Raw genomic sequence first — 12,487 nt, 5'->3', positions numbered from 1 at the left:
TTCTATATATGTACCAATAGAATCATATCCACCAGTTTCTTTAAACCCAGTAACATAATTTATTTCTAATGGGCTGGATGGAACATGATCCATGTAAAAAATTGTTATCGTTTTACTTGAACTGAATGCTCATAAAATATTGGAGTGGGAACTAATTGGATAACAGCACTGCTGGCAACATTTGCGGAATAGATTCGTGCAGCCAAAACGCACAATGACAACCTGGGATTGTGCGGCACCGAATACTCGGGGAAAAACAGTTAAACACTTCGTCCCTGGGTGGGCTCGAACCACCAACCTTTCGGATAACAGCCGAACGCGCTAACCCATTGCGCCACAGAGACTGATGGACGTATAAGGTGCAAGACATCCAAAACCAGGGTGTCAGTCAGTTAAAGCTTCAGATTGCTCCGACCGGGATGGAACTTGTCCACTCTCAGTTGTACTTTTCCCAAATAAATGGAGGGACATTCATTGTGGATGTGTGGAAGCAGTCTGGTCCCGCACACTGCAGACACTTCCATGTCACCACCAACCAGCTCTCCCACAACCGGTGTGATCTACCTTCCAGCCTTCCGGTGCCTTGTCTGTGACAAAGTATTCTGATTGTCCCGAAGCCGGTATTAGGTTTGAATTCCTTTTCAGCTCCTGACTGCGGATATTCCTGTGATTAAACGGGAACTAAATGCTTACAGGGACAGTTGGATTCACCGTTTCTTTGCTTGGTGAAATTTCAAAGATTGAAAGCAACGCATATCAACCACAAACGTCCCGTGAGATGGAAACCCAGTTGCTGTTTCAAGCTTGAATGCAGGTACAAGCAGAACTTATTCAAAGAAAGTCCAAGTCCCTGAGACGCCTGATTATTTGCACCAAACTCTTTGCAAAGAGTTGAGGTACATGTTTGGTGATCTGGGCACATCTTTCCCCAAACTACAACACTTCAAACATAACTCAATGGCTGTAAAGCGCTTTGGAGCGTCATGAGTTCCTGAAAGGCGCTGCAGATATGCAAGTACTTCTTTGCAAAAGTTCGATGCAATTTCAAAATATGCGAGCAATATCAGGGCTCCTCTGGGACCCCTCGTAAATTTCAATTAACAACTCCGAAGGGAAATCACAGCCCGAGACCAACAAGCCAACTGTTTGACAAACGTGATGATAAGGTGTAACCATGATCAAAGCATTTTTTTGTGTGTCGCTATTCAGAACATAAGAACTTAAGAACTAGGAGCAGGAGTAGGCCATATGGCCCCTCGAGCCTGCTCCACCATTTAATATGATCATGGCTGATCCGATCATTGACTCAAGTCCACATCCCTGCCCGTTCCCCATAAGCCTTATTCCCTTATCAGTTAAGAAGCTATCTCTGTCTTAAATTTATTAAATGTCGTGGCTTTCTCAGCTCTCTGATGCAGTGAGTTCGACAGATTTACAACCCTCTGAGAGAAGAAATTCCTCCTCATCACAGATTTAAATGGGCAGCCCCTTATTCTGAGATTATGCCCCCTAATTCTAGTCTCCCCTATCAGTGGAACCATCCTCTCTGCATCCACCTTATCAAGCTCCCTCATTACCTTATACGTTTCGATAAGATCACCTCTCATTCTTCTGAATTCAAATGAGTAGAGGCCCAACCTACTCAAAGTTTTCTCATAAGTCAACCCCCTCATCTCCGGAGTCAACCCAGTCAACCTTCTCTGAACTGCCTCCAAAGCAAGTATATCCTTTCGTAAATATTTTAAGTGTTTGTGATCCTCGCCCAATTGCCAGACGGACGGTTTGAATCGCCCCCACCTTACGAAAGTTCTAGATCCGAGAATTATTATTCAGAGTGTAAATTAAATGAGTCACGGAAAGGGATGCTTCAGTGATAAATCGTAGTATATTTATTTGGTCTAACATACACTGTCTAAAACATGCACTGCTAAACAAAATCACTGTCTCTGTGGAGAATAAAATCCCGGTTACAAACAACATACATACAGTACAGAAATGAACCTAGTAACAGGCAGTAATTCCCTGGTGGATTCTAACCCCACCCCTACCAATGAATTACCCTCCCCAGAATAGCCCTGGAAAGCTTCACTTCTGAGAATACCCTGAGCCCTTACCCAGCTGGCCTGGGATATCTGGTTACTGGCTTGGGACACTCGCGAACATGTTCACCACCACACGCAGCCCGTTTCCTTGCTCAGCTCAGCTGTGGGAAGTCACTGCCTGGTCTTCAGTCTTGGTGGCTTCTTCTGCAGTACTGCGGCCCCTTCCTCTGGTACATCGATCGGTGGAGCGAGAGCGAGAGGGAGAGGTGGCTCTCTCTAGACACAAGCTGCAAGCTGCAAGCTCCAAGCTTCACACCAAGCTCCAAGCTAAAAATAAAGTGGAAAGGACCCTGTCTTTCTGGGAGTCTTGCTACCCCTATCTTTCCCGCCAATCTTTAAAACCCCTTTGTTTCTAAGCACGGGTACTTAGTCAGTGATGGGCCATCCCACCCATGCATTGGGCTGATGGCCCTTAGTCTGGGCATCTCTCTGAGCCTTTGTGTTGGGAAAGACCCAGCTCCTCCTTGGCTGGCCAGGCTGGTGGGTTCATTGTTCTGTGTCTCCTTCTGAGATGGAGGTGAGAAGTGCTTTTACAAATTAGAGTGGCTTTGTCAGTGGCCCCACTTCCTGGCCGACAGCTCTTTTGTCAATGGATGACTGACAGCTCTTTTGTCCCAGCGAACTGCCATGCGGTCTCTGGAGTTTTAACAAAACCAGCTTTTTCACATATCTGCGCAGGGCGACCCCAGCACAGGGAAAATAGCCTCAGAAAAATAAAATCCACAAAATATTCTCGACTGAGTCCATTCTTTAAACAGAAACTTTGCGATGTCTTCATTACGCTCTGCTAATTATCGATCTTGCCACGTAAATAGTGCGTTGGCATTGCAATGCATTAATGTAAAATTAATGAAAAGAAAATGCAACGTTTTATCGAGTGAAAAACATGCAGTGCCTGCATTTCAAAAAGCATTGCTTTTATTCATCCTGCGGAATGCATATTGTACAGATAATCTCAGCACACATTGTGCAGGCAAAGGCAGCATTAGATAACAAAGTGATTTGTCCTCCGCTGATTTGCAGCAGATAACTGACGGTTGAGCACACAATTTGACAACTAGACTTGTAGATCAAGAATCAATGAAAAAGGCAACAAAACTGCCCACCAGCACCAGGTGTCTTTCACTTGTTTGTTCCAAATATTCAGCAGCTGGGACAACAAGAATTTAGGTTTCACCGAGATTTAAACTCAGATCGCTAGATTTAAAATCAAGAGGGCTCACCATTACACCTTGGAACCAACTATTCCAAAACTTTTGAAACATACTTCGTCACAGACAAGGCACTGGAAGGCTGGAAAGTAGATCACACCGGTTGTGGGAGAGCTGGTTGGTGGTGACATGGAAGTGTCTGCAGTGTGCGGGACCAGACTGCTTCCACACATCCACAATGAATGTCCCACACTTTACTTGGGAAAAGTACAACTGAGAGTGGATAAGTTCGATCCCGGTCGGAGCAATCTGAAGCTTTAACTGACTGACACCCTGGTTTTGCATGTCTTGCAGTGTGTATCTGTGTTTCAATGGTTTAGCGCATTCGGCTGGTAACAGAATGGTGGGTAATCCAAATCCATCTCCGGGCGAAGCCTTTTAATGTTTTTCCCCGAGGATTCGGTGCCGCACAGTTCCGGGTTGTCATTGTGCATTTTGGCTGCAAGAATATATTCCGCAAACATTGCAAGCTTTGCTGTTATCCAGTGAGTTCCCACTCCAATACTTTTATGAGCATTCAGTTCAAGTAAAACGATAACAATTTTTTACATGGATCATGTTCTTCCATCCAGTCCAATCAAAATAAATTATGTTATTGTGTTTAAAGGAACTGGTGAAAATTGATTCTATTGATGCATATATTGAACTGGAACTTCGGTCTCAAGTGCTCCTCCTATCAAGAATAGACACACACACAATCAATGGTTTTACAACTGAGTCATAAACACTTACAATTTCTCATACAGCGTTTAAATGAGATCGGGATAAAAATTCATCACATGTAAAGAGAAAATGAATGATTAAAGATACTACTGTCCCTCAGTAGCTATATTAATATTTATTTCATCCTGAAAAAGGTTATCGGTTATTTAACTGTGATTTAATTAATTCTTATTTTTTCTTATTAGCTGCATGTCTTCAATTTTATAAGGTTTTGAATTGAAAAAAGCTGTTACAGAAGTTACCGCCCTGACCTGGAATCGAAGCTGTTTTTCGGTGGTACAAGGAGTGGTTTTACCCAATCATTTAAAGGTGATTTCAAAGAATGAGGTGGCGTTAAATTCAGATCACGGTTACAATGTGTTTCATTGTGAAACAAGTGGATTGAAAAGGACAATAATGACACGAAGCATTACGATGCAGCGATGCAGCAATGCAGCGTTCCCTGGTGGTCCAGTGATTAGGATTCGGCGCTCTCACCACCGCGGCCCTGGGTCGATTTCCAGCCAGGGAAATTGCATTTCCATCAAAATTAAAACCTTAGAAGAAAGAGTTACATGCATCTCATGTGGAAAAAAAGATTCATTGATTTAAACATCATTAATTAATCCATTGTCGAACTTCAATCATTTAATTTGCCCTGAGTATGTGAGGAACTTTTATCCCGACCTCATTGTATTTTAGGAGCATGGTCCAGCCCCGGTATCTCCAACTGTGAAAGTAGGAAACTGCTGGAAATACACAACAGGACGGGTAGCCTTTGACAAACAATTAAGCCCAGGTTACAGCCTCTCTCCCTTCCCCTGCCCTTTGCGGGACACTTGTTCCCCTTTAATTTTACAGACTGACTGAGTTCACTAACCGCGGGGAGAGAGTAGGTGCCTCCGCGGCCCCACTGTGCTAACATGGAAGATAACACGATGGGGATGTGGGGTGGTGGGTGGGGATCAGTGACATGTTTGTGTAAAGGGCAGCAGAGGAGAAGGATTGACAGCTGTCATTGAGGGACAGAAGTTGTTTAAGGTGAGCCAACACATTCCCGATCAGCACAGAAGGCATTCACTGGTCAGCTGCCCTCTGCTGTACTTCTGGTCAGAGCGGTTTCCGCAGTGGAGCCGTTATCACGTTTGCTTTCCACGCGGAAGGATCCCATGCAGGAAGATTATGTTTAAACTTTCTGTGGATGAACAGCCATGGGCGAGTTTATTCTCCTGTCAAAAGGGTGATCATGGCTTCTCCCTTATTCTTTAATTGCTCTTTATTTCACTTCACTAAATAGATATATTTGAGTGAGAGAAATTGTTCCAGAGTGTCACACACTTCATCTTTTGTTCCCTTTTAAACACATAAAATGAGGCCGGGGGAATAAATCCAGAAAACAAAGCCGAAGGATATAGACAAGAGGAAGAGAGAAGGGGAAATACTGCCTCTACACACCGGAGAAGTGTGAGCTTGTGGACCGGAGAAGTTGCAGCTGCTGGAGCTGTGCGTTTTATCGGGGAGGGACGGGGGGAGAGCCCGCCGAGCGACCGGAGAAGCTGAGAAGCTGCTGTGCTTTTCATCGGGTTTGACACTGTTTAAAAATGGCAGAGTGCCAAGTTTTCTCTCCCTACTGCCCATGTGCGAAGGTGTCAGCAGTGGTTTCGGCGCAGGCATTTGGCTCCGCCCCCTACTTCACCATCGACGCCACGCCAGGACTCCGGGGACTGTACACAGCGGCCAGGATGGGCGAGTTTTTCCCCGAGCCATTTCCAGCGCGCAAAGTCGATGCGCTTGAGGTCAGTGCGCCGACAAAACTGCTTGGGGAAAATCTAGCCCTTGAAGAGTAAGGAGTACACTGAAGGAAATACAAATATATTTCCCGAGCAACTGTCAATTTTAATAACTTTTTATACAACCATCGAAACAGCCAAAAAACAAGGCCCTCGGCCCATAGTACCTAATATATAGCCCACAGTACAAGAGTAAGGAAGTCTTGCTACAATTGTACAGGGCCCTGGTGAGACCACACCTGGAGTACTGCGCACAGTTTTGGTCTCCTTATTTGAGGAAGGAAATAATTGCCTGGGAGGTGGTACAACAGAGGTTCACCAGATTGATTCCTGGGATGAGAGGACTGTCTTAAGTTGAGAGATTGTGTAGAATGGGCCGATACTCTCCAGAGTTTAGAAGAATGAGAAGTGATCTCATTGAAACACACAATATTCTGAAGGGGATTGACAAGGTAGATGCTGAGAGGTTGTTTCCCCCGGGCTGGAGCGTCAAGAACCAGGGGCCACAGTCTCAGGTTAAGGGGTCGGCCATTTAAGACAGAGATGCGGAGGAATTTCTTCACTCAGAGGGATATGAAACTTTGGAATTTTCTGCCCCACATGCTTGTGAATGCTGAGTCTCTGAATATATTCAAGGCTGCGTTAGATAGATTTTTCGAGTCTCGGGGAATCAAGGGATCGAGAGATCACTGGAGTTTGGAAGACTGAGAGGGCATCTCATGGAAACATATAAAATTCTGACTGGACTGGACAGGTCCCGATGTTGGGGAAGCCCAGAACCAGGGGTCGGAGTCTAAGGGATAATGAGTAAGCCATTTAGGACTGAGATGAGGAGAAACATCTTCGCTCAGAGAGTTGTTAACCGTGGAATTCTCTGCCGCAGAGTTGTTGATGACAGTTTGTTAGATATATTCAAGAGGGAGATGTGGCCCTGATTGCTAAAGAGATCAAGGGGTATGGAGAGAAAGCAGGAAAGGGGTACTGAGCTGAATGATCATCCATGATCTTATTGAAGGGTGGTGCAGGCTCGAAGTGCCGAATGGCCTACTCCTGCACCTATTTTCTATGTTTCGATGTTTCTATATCCTGCTACTGCTTCTTTAATAATGGATTCCAACATTTTCCCAACCACAGATGTTAGGCGAACTGGTCTATAGTTTCCTGCTTTTTGTCTGCCTCCTTTTTTAAATAGGGGCATTACATTTGCAGTTTTCCAATCTGCTGGGTCCTCCCCAGAATCCAGCGAGTGCATGTCCACAGATCATTGAAAGTAGCAGGCCAGGTAGCTAAGGTGGTTGAGAAGGAATATGGAATGGTTGCCTTTATTAGCCGAGGCATAGAATACAAGAGATGGGGTCGGTGGGGCAGGTTAGGCCACAGCTGGACTACTGCGTGCAGTTCTGTTCGCCATATTACAGGAAGGACATGATTGCACTGAAGATGGTGCAGAGGAGATTTATGAGGATGTTGCTGGGAGTGGAGAATCTTAGCCATGACGACAGATTAGATAGGCTGGGTTTGTTTTCCATGGAACAGAGCTTGAGGGGAGACCTCATTGAGGTGTATAAAATGATGAGGTTCCGAGATATAGTGGATAGAAAGGACCTATTTCCATTAGCAGAGAGAAACAAGGAGGCATAAATTTAAAGTAATTGGCCGAAAGTTTAGAGGGGAAATGTCTTCATGCAGAGGACTGTGGGGGTCTGGAACTCACTGCCTGAAAGGGTGGTAGAGGCAAAAACCCTAACCACATTTAAAAAGTGCTTGGATGTGCACCTGAAGTGCCGTAACCTGCAGGGTTATGGACCTCGAGCTGCAAAGTGGGATTAGGCTGGATAGCCTCGAGTTGGCCGGCGCGGACACGATGGACCGAAATAGCCTCCTTCCATGCTGTAAACTTCTTGGATTCTATGAACTCGTTTGCAAAGAGTTGAGGTGATTTGGGCACATCTTTCTTCACATGACAACATTTCAAAGGCAACTCAACGGCTGCAAAGCGCTTTGGGGCATCATGAGATCCTGACAAACGCTGCAGAAATACAAGTCCTTCTTTGCAAAATTTCAATGCAATCTCAAGGCTGGTCTGGGATTTGAAGCCAGGATCTTTCTGCAAATTTCAAGTAACAACCAACGATTCATACCCCGAGACCAACAAACCAGCTGCTGAGCAAATGTGGAGATAAGATGTAACCATTATTGAAGCATTTTTAGTGTGTGTTGCTATTCTTGACCGGAGGAGCACATGAGACGAAATTAGTGACTTGGCCTTTTCGACATGTCTTCTGAAGCGCCGCACGGTTCCACTCCTGCAGTCAATGAGCTGTTGGGACGTTAATGTATCCATCATCATCTTCATCATAGGCGGTCCCTCGAAACGAGGATGACTTGCTTCCACGCTCAAAAATGATGAATTCACAGGTGTTTCAATGAAGGATCCGAACGACATCCCGAAGGGTGGAAGATGCCTGTGCGTGGATTTTTTAAACGTGTGGTGGCCGTTGCACCCCAGCCATCACACGGGCTTGACAGAGCGAGGTCTTGGTCCAGTGGCAAGGGTTAAGCAAGACGACAGGCGACCAGCTCTGCTGCGCGGACCTAGTGCACACACATATCGCAGTGTGGGCTGACCTGTGCTAACCCTGGGCCCCTGGCCCTGAACTCATGCCTCTGATGGGCACCGATCAATTCCCTCTGCAGTCTCTCGCCGCTCCTTTGACCCGATCTCGCCGCTCCTGCTGCATCTGCCCACGTTCCAATCACCGACCTGAACCTTGATGACGTCACACTTCGCTGCCGCCGCCCTGCTGCATCAGCTCGCGCTGCTCCCTGGAGTAGTCTCCCGGGATCTCCAAGCTGCTCCCAGGGCCGCTCGCCGTTCCTTTTATGGCCCCGACCTGCCGCTGGTGTTCTCCCGTTAGTGTATCCAGGCTGTGGGTGGCCACCCCGAGCGCAGCAGAGGGGTTTCTGCATTAGCTCTGGGTGGGGGCAGCATCTTTCCCCTTCTCTCTTCCTCTTGTCTTTATCCCTGTGCTTTTATTTCTCTATTTATTCCCCCTGTCTCAGTTTCTAGCGTTTAAAAGGGAACAAAAGATGAAATGTGTATCATTGTGGAACAATTTCTCTCACTCAAAGTTAGACGCACTACAGTTGCACCATGAGGTCTAGGTAGCTAGCCATTGATATTCAGGTTCATATATAAATACATATAAATATATCTATATGTATCATAACCGTTCCCTGGTGGTCGAGGGGTTAAGATCCGGCGCACTAAACTGGTTTCAATTCTCGATCAATTCATCGCATAAAAATAATTGAGGTTTGTGAGACAATTAATAATTGCTGTAATCACCATGAATACCTATACTTTCTGCGATAGACCGAGCTTACAGACTATCTGGCTTCTCCTGCCCTTTGCCGGGCACGTGTTCGGGGTTTAATTTTACAAACTGGGTGAGTTCGCTGATCGCGGGGAGACGGTAGGAGCCTCTGTGGCCCCACTGTGAGGATGTGGAAGTGAACACGGTGTCTGGGTGATCCGTGACATTTCTGTAAAGGGCAGCAGAGTAGAAGGATTGAGAACTTTCAGTGTGGGACAGAAGTTGTTTTAGGTGAGCCAACACATTCCCGATCAGCACAGAGGGAGCTCACTGGTCAGCTCCCCTCTGTTGGGGCTGTTGTGCCAGAGGTTTCTGTAGTGTAGTGGTTATCACATTTGCTTTATATGTGAAAAGTACCCGGTTTGATTCTGGGTAGAAACGTGATGTTTAAACTTGCTATAAGGGAACAATCGGAGGATAGTTTAGTCTCCTGGAAAATGCTGCCTGACCTGCTGAGATTTCCAGCATTTGCTGTTTTTATTAGCTATTTATTCTCCTGGTAGAAAGGCTCCCTTATTCCTGAATTGCTCTTTATTTAACCAATAAATAGATAACTTTGAGTGAGAGAAAACGGATCCACCGGGGACCTTTCGCGTGTGAGGCCAACGTGATATCCGCTACACTGCAGCCCATCAAAGGGTGAGAAACCACTGAATATAAAGGATGAGCTCACAAATATCAGGGGCAGTGCAGTCTGGTCAACGTCAAATCCTCCTTTCTTATTCAGCAGTGGCATGAACGGGAGTCAGATGCCACAAAGTTTCATTAAACATACAAATACAAGTAAAACTTCCAAATCGTTTCACTGTAAAATTCTTTCACTTTATTTGAAATCCGACTGCGTTGAATCTGAAAAGCATCACCATGGGATTTTATCTTCTCTACTGATTCTAATTTATCTGCACGGAAGGAATAACCGGTGCTGTTAAATTTGACAAAAGTTGCCCCAGATTCCTGGTGACATCGACAATACAGTGTGTAAAATGGGTCAACATGCTGAAGAACATCAGAAGAAAAGAAATAGGAGCAGGAGTCGGTCATACGCCCCTCGAGCCTGCTCCACCATTTAATACGATCATGATCGATGCGATCATGGACTCAGGTCCACTTCCCTGCCCGCTCCCCAAAGCACAGGACAAATGTTTGAAGTATCGACTGTCCCTCAGTTAGCATTTCTTTCATTGTGCAAAAGAAGGTGACGGGTTAATTAATAATGCTTTTCCATAAACGCAACACAAAAGTTTAAGAAAAAAACATACGGTGACTGGCAGGTGAGCGCTGCTTTGACACCTGGTGGGAATGGGCGGGGATTTTAAAGCCCCTTGTGTTGTGAAAGCTTCATATAGAGGAACATCTCAAACACATTGTGTAGGCCTCGTGGCGCAACGGTAGCGCGTCTGACTCCAGATCAGAAGGTTGCGTGTTCAAATCACGTCGGGGTCACTGTTCTTTCAGAATTATTATTTTCTTTGCTGTTTGGCAATAACCAGACCCTTGTTCCAAGGTCTGTCTCACTGTTTCCCCCCTTGTCAGGCAGAGATACGCCTGCTGCCCTCATTTAATTCATGTGACAGGACACACAAGTTCAAAATCAACTTGCAGGTGGCCACACACACCGCCGAGCGGTCTGAGGTGCTGTGATTAGATCGCAGTTTTCTCTGGAGGTGTGGGTTTGAATCCAACTTCTGACATTTCTTATTTTTAATCATTAAGGGAAACTCATTGTTTGACACCACGACCAACTCCTTAAAACTGGAATTCAGCAGTTCACCTGCTCGCTTAACATCTCCGTCTGACCTGGTGCTGAAAGTGCAGATGTTTCCGCAGTGTCGCGGTTAACACGTTCGCCTCACACGCGAAAGCTCACCAGACGGGAATATTTTCTGTAGCTTTCTCCTCATGCATGCTCAGGGGCGAGTTTGTTCTCCTGTGAAAAGTTCATAAGATGATAAGCATGTAAGAATTAGGGGCCGGAATAGGCCATTCGGCCGCTCGAGCCTGGTCCACCATTCAAGAAGATCCTGGCAGTTCCTCGACAGCAAGTTTAAACATTTGGGGCAGAGCCAACACGCGACTGTCTGCAATCAGTGAGCGAACGGTATGTTTGGCAGAAGCCTGGCGAGATCAGTCAGTGAAACATAAGACTTTTAATCTCAGGGTCGTGGTTTCGACACCCACATTGGACATTTACATTTTTCATAGAATGATAGAAGTTTGCAGCACATCAGGAGGCCATTTTGGCCAATCACTTCCACCCCGGCCAACAAGAGGCGATCCAGCTTCATCCCACTTTCCAGCTCTGGGTCCATAACCCTGCAGGTTACGGCACTTCAGGTGCACATCAAAATACTTTTTACTTGTGGTATCTACCTCCGCCATTCTTTCAGGCAGCGAGTTCCTGATCCCCACAAACCTCTGCATGAAGAATTTTACCTTCAAATCCTCTTTAAACCTTCTACCAATTACTTTCATTATATGCCCCCTGATTTTTGACCCCTCTGCTATCCACTATATCTACGCCCTCATAATTTTATACATCTCAATGTTGTCTCCCCTCAGCCTCCTCTGTTCCAATGAAAACAAACCCAGCCGATCCAATCTGTCCTCATAGCTAAGATTCTCCACACCTGGCAACATCCTCGTAAATCTCCTCTGTACCCTCTCGTACAATCACATAATTCCTGTAATACAGTGACCAGAACTACATGCAATACTCCAGCTGTGGCCGAACTAGTGTTTTATACATTTCAAGCATAACCAACCTGCTCTTCTATCCAATGCCTCAGCCAATAAAGGCCAGCATTCCGTATGTCTTCTTACCCACCTTATCCAACTGGCCTGCTACCTTCAGGGATCTGTGGACATGCACTCCAAGGTCCCTTTGTTCTTCCAAACTTCTCAATGTCCGACCATTTAATGTGTGTTTCTTTCCTTGTTTGCCCTCCCCAAATGCACAGCCTCACACTTCTCTGGATTAAATTAGTGTCACCTGAAAACGTTTTAATCATACCTCCTATATTTAAGTTTAGATCATTGATGTTACCACTAAAGGTCAGGGACCTAGCACTGAGCCCTGTGGAACCCCACTGGAACCATCCTTCCAGTCCCAAACACTCCCATCAAACATTACCATTTGCTTCCTGCCTCTGAGCCAATTTTGGATCCAACTTGCCACTTTGCCCTGGATCCCATGGGCTTTTACTTTCGTGACCAGTCTTCCATGTGGGAACTTGGCGAAAGCTTTGCAAAAATCCTTATACACTACATCATACGCACTGCCCTCATCGATCCACTTGGTTACCTCC

At 45.8% G+C, this 12,487-nt stretch overlaps 2 non-coding genes across 2 annotated transcripts; one reads left to right on the top strand and one right to left on the bottom strand.

The window, feature by feature from the left end:
- Positions 1–270: 270 nt before the first annotated feature.
- On the bottom strand, positions 271–344 carry trnan-guu (transfer RNA asparagine (anticodon GUU)). Its single transcript has one exon. It is a non-coding gene; the product is annotated as a tRNA-Asn (tRNA).
- A 10,209-nt stretch (positions 345–10,553) lies between these two features.
- On the top strand, positions 10,554–10,625 carry trnaw-cca (transfer RNA tryptophan (anticodon CCA)). Its single transcript has one exon. It is a non-coding gene; the product is annotated as a tRNA-Trp (tRNA).
- The last annotated feature ends 1,862 nt before the right edge of the window (positions 10,626–12,487 follow it).

The sequence above is a fragment of the Pristiophorus japonicus genome, unplaced genomic scaffold (genome assembly GCF_044704955.1).
Source record: "Pristiophorus japonicus isolate sPriJap1 unplaced genomic scaffold, sPriJap1.hap1 HAP1_SCAFFOLD_112, whole genome shotgun sequence".
In the NCBI taxonomy this organism is placed as follows: domain Eukaryota; kingdom Metazoa; phylum Chordata; class Chondrichthyes; family Pristiophoridae; genus Pristiophorus; species Pristiophorus japonicus.
The sequence above is the reverse complement of the archived record's forward strand: the minus strand, read 5'-3'. Positions and strand labels throughout refer to the sequence as shown.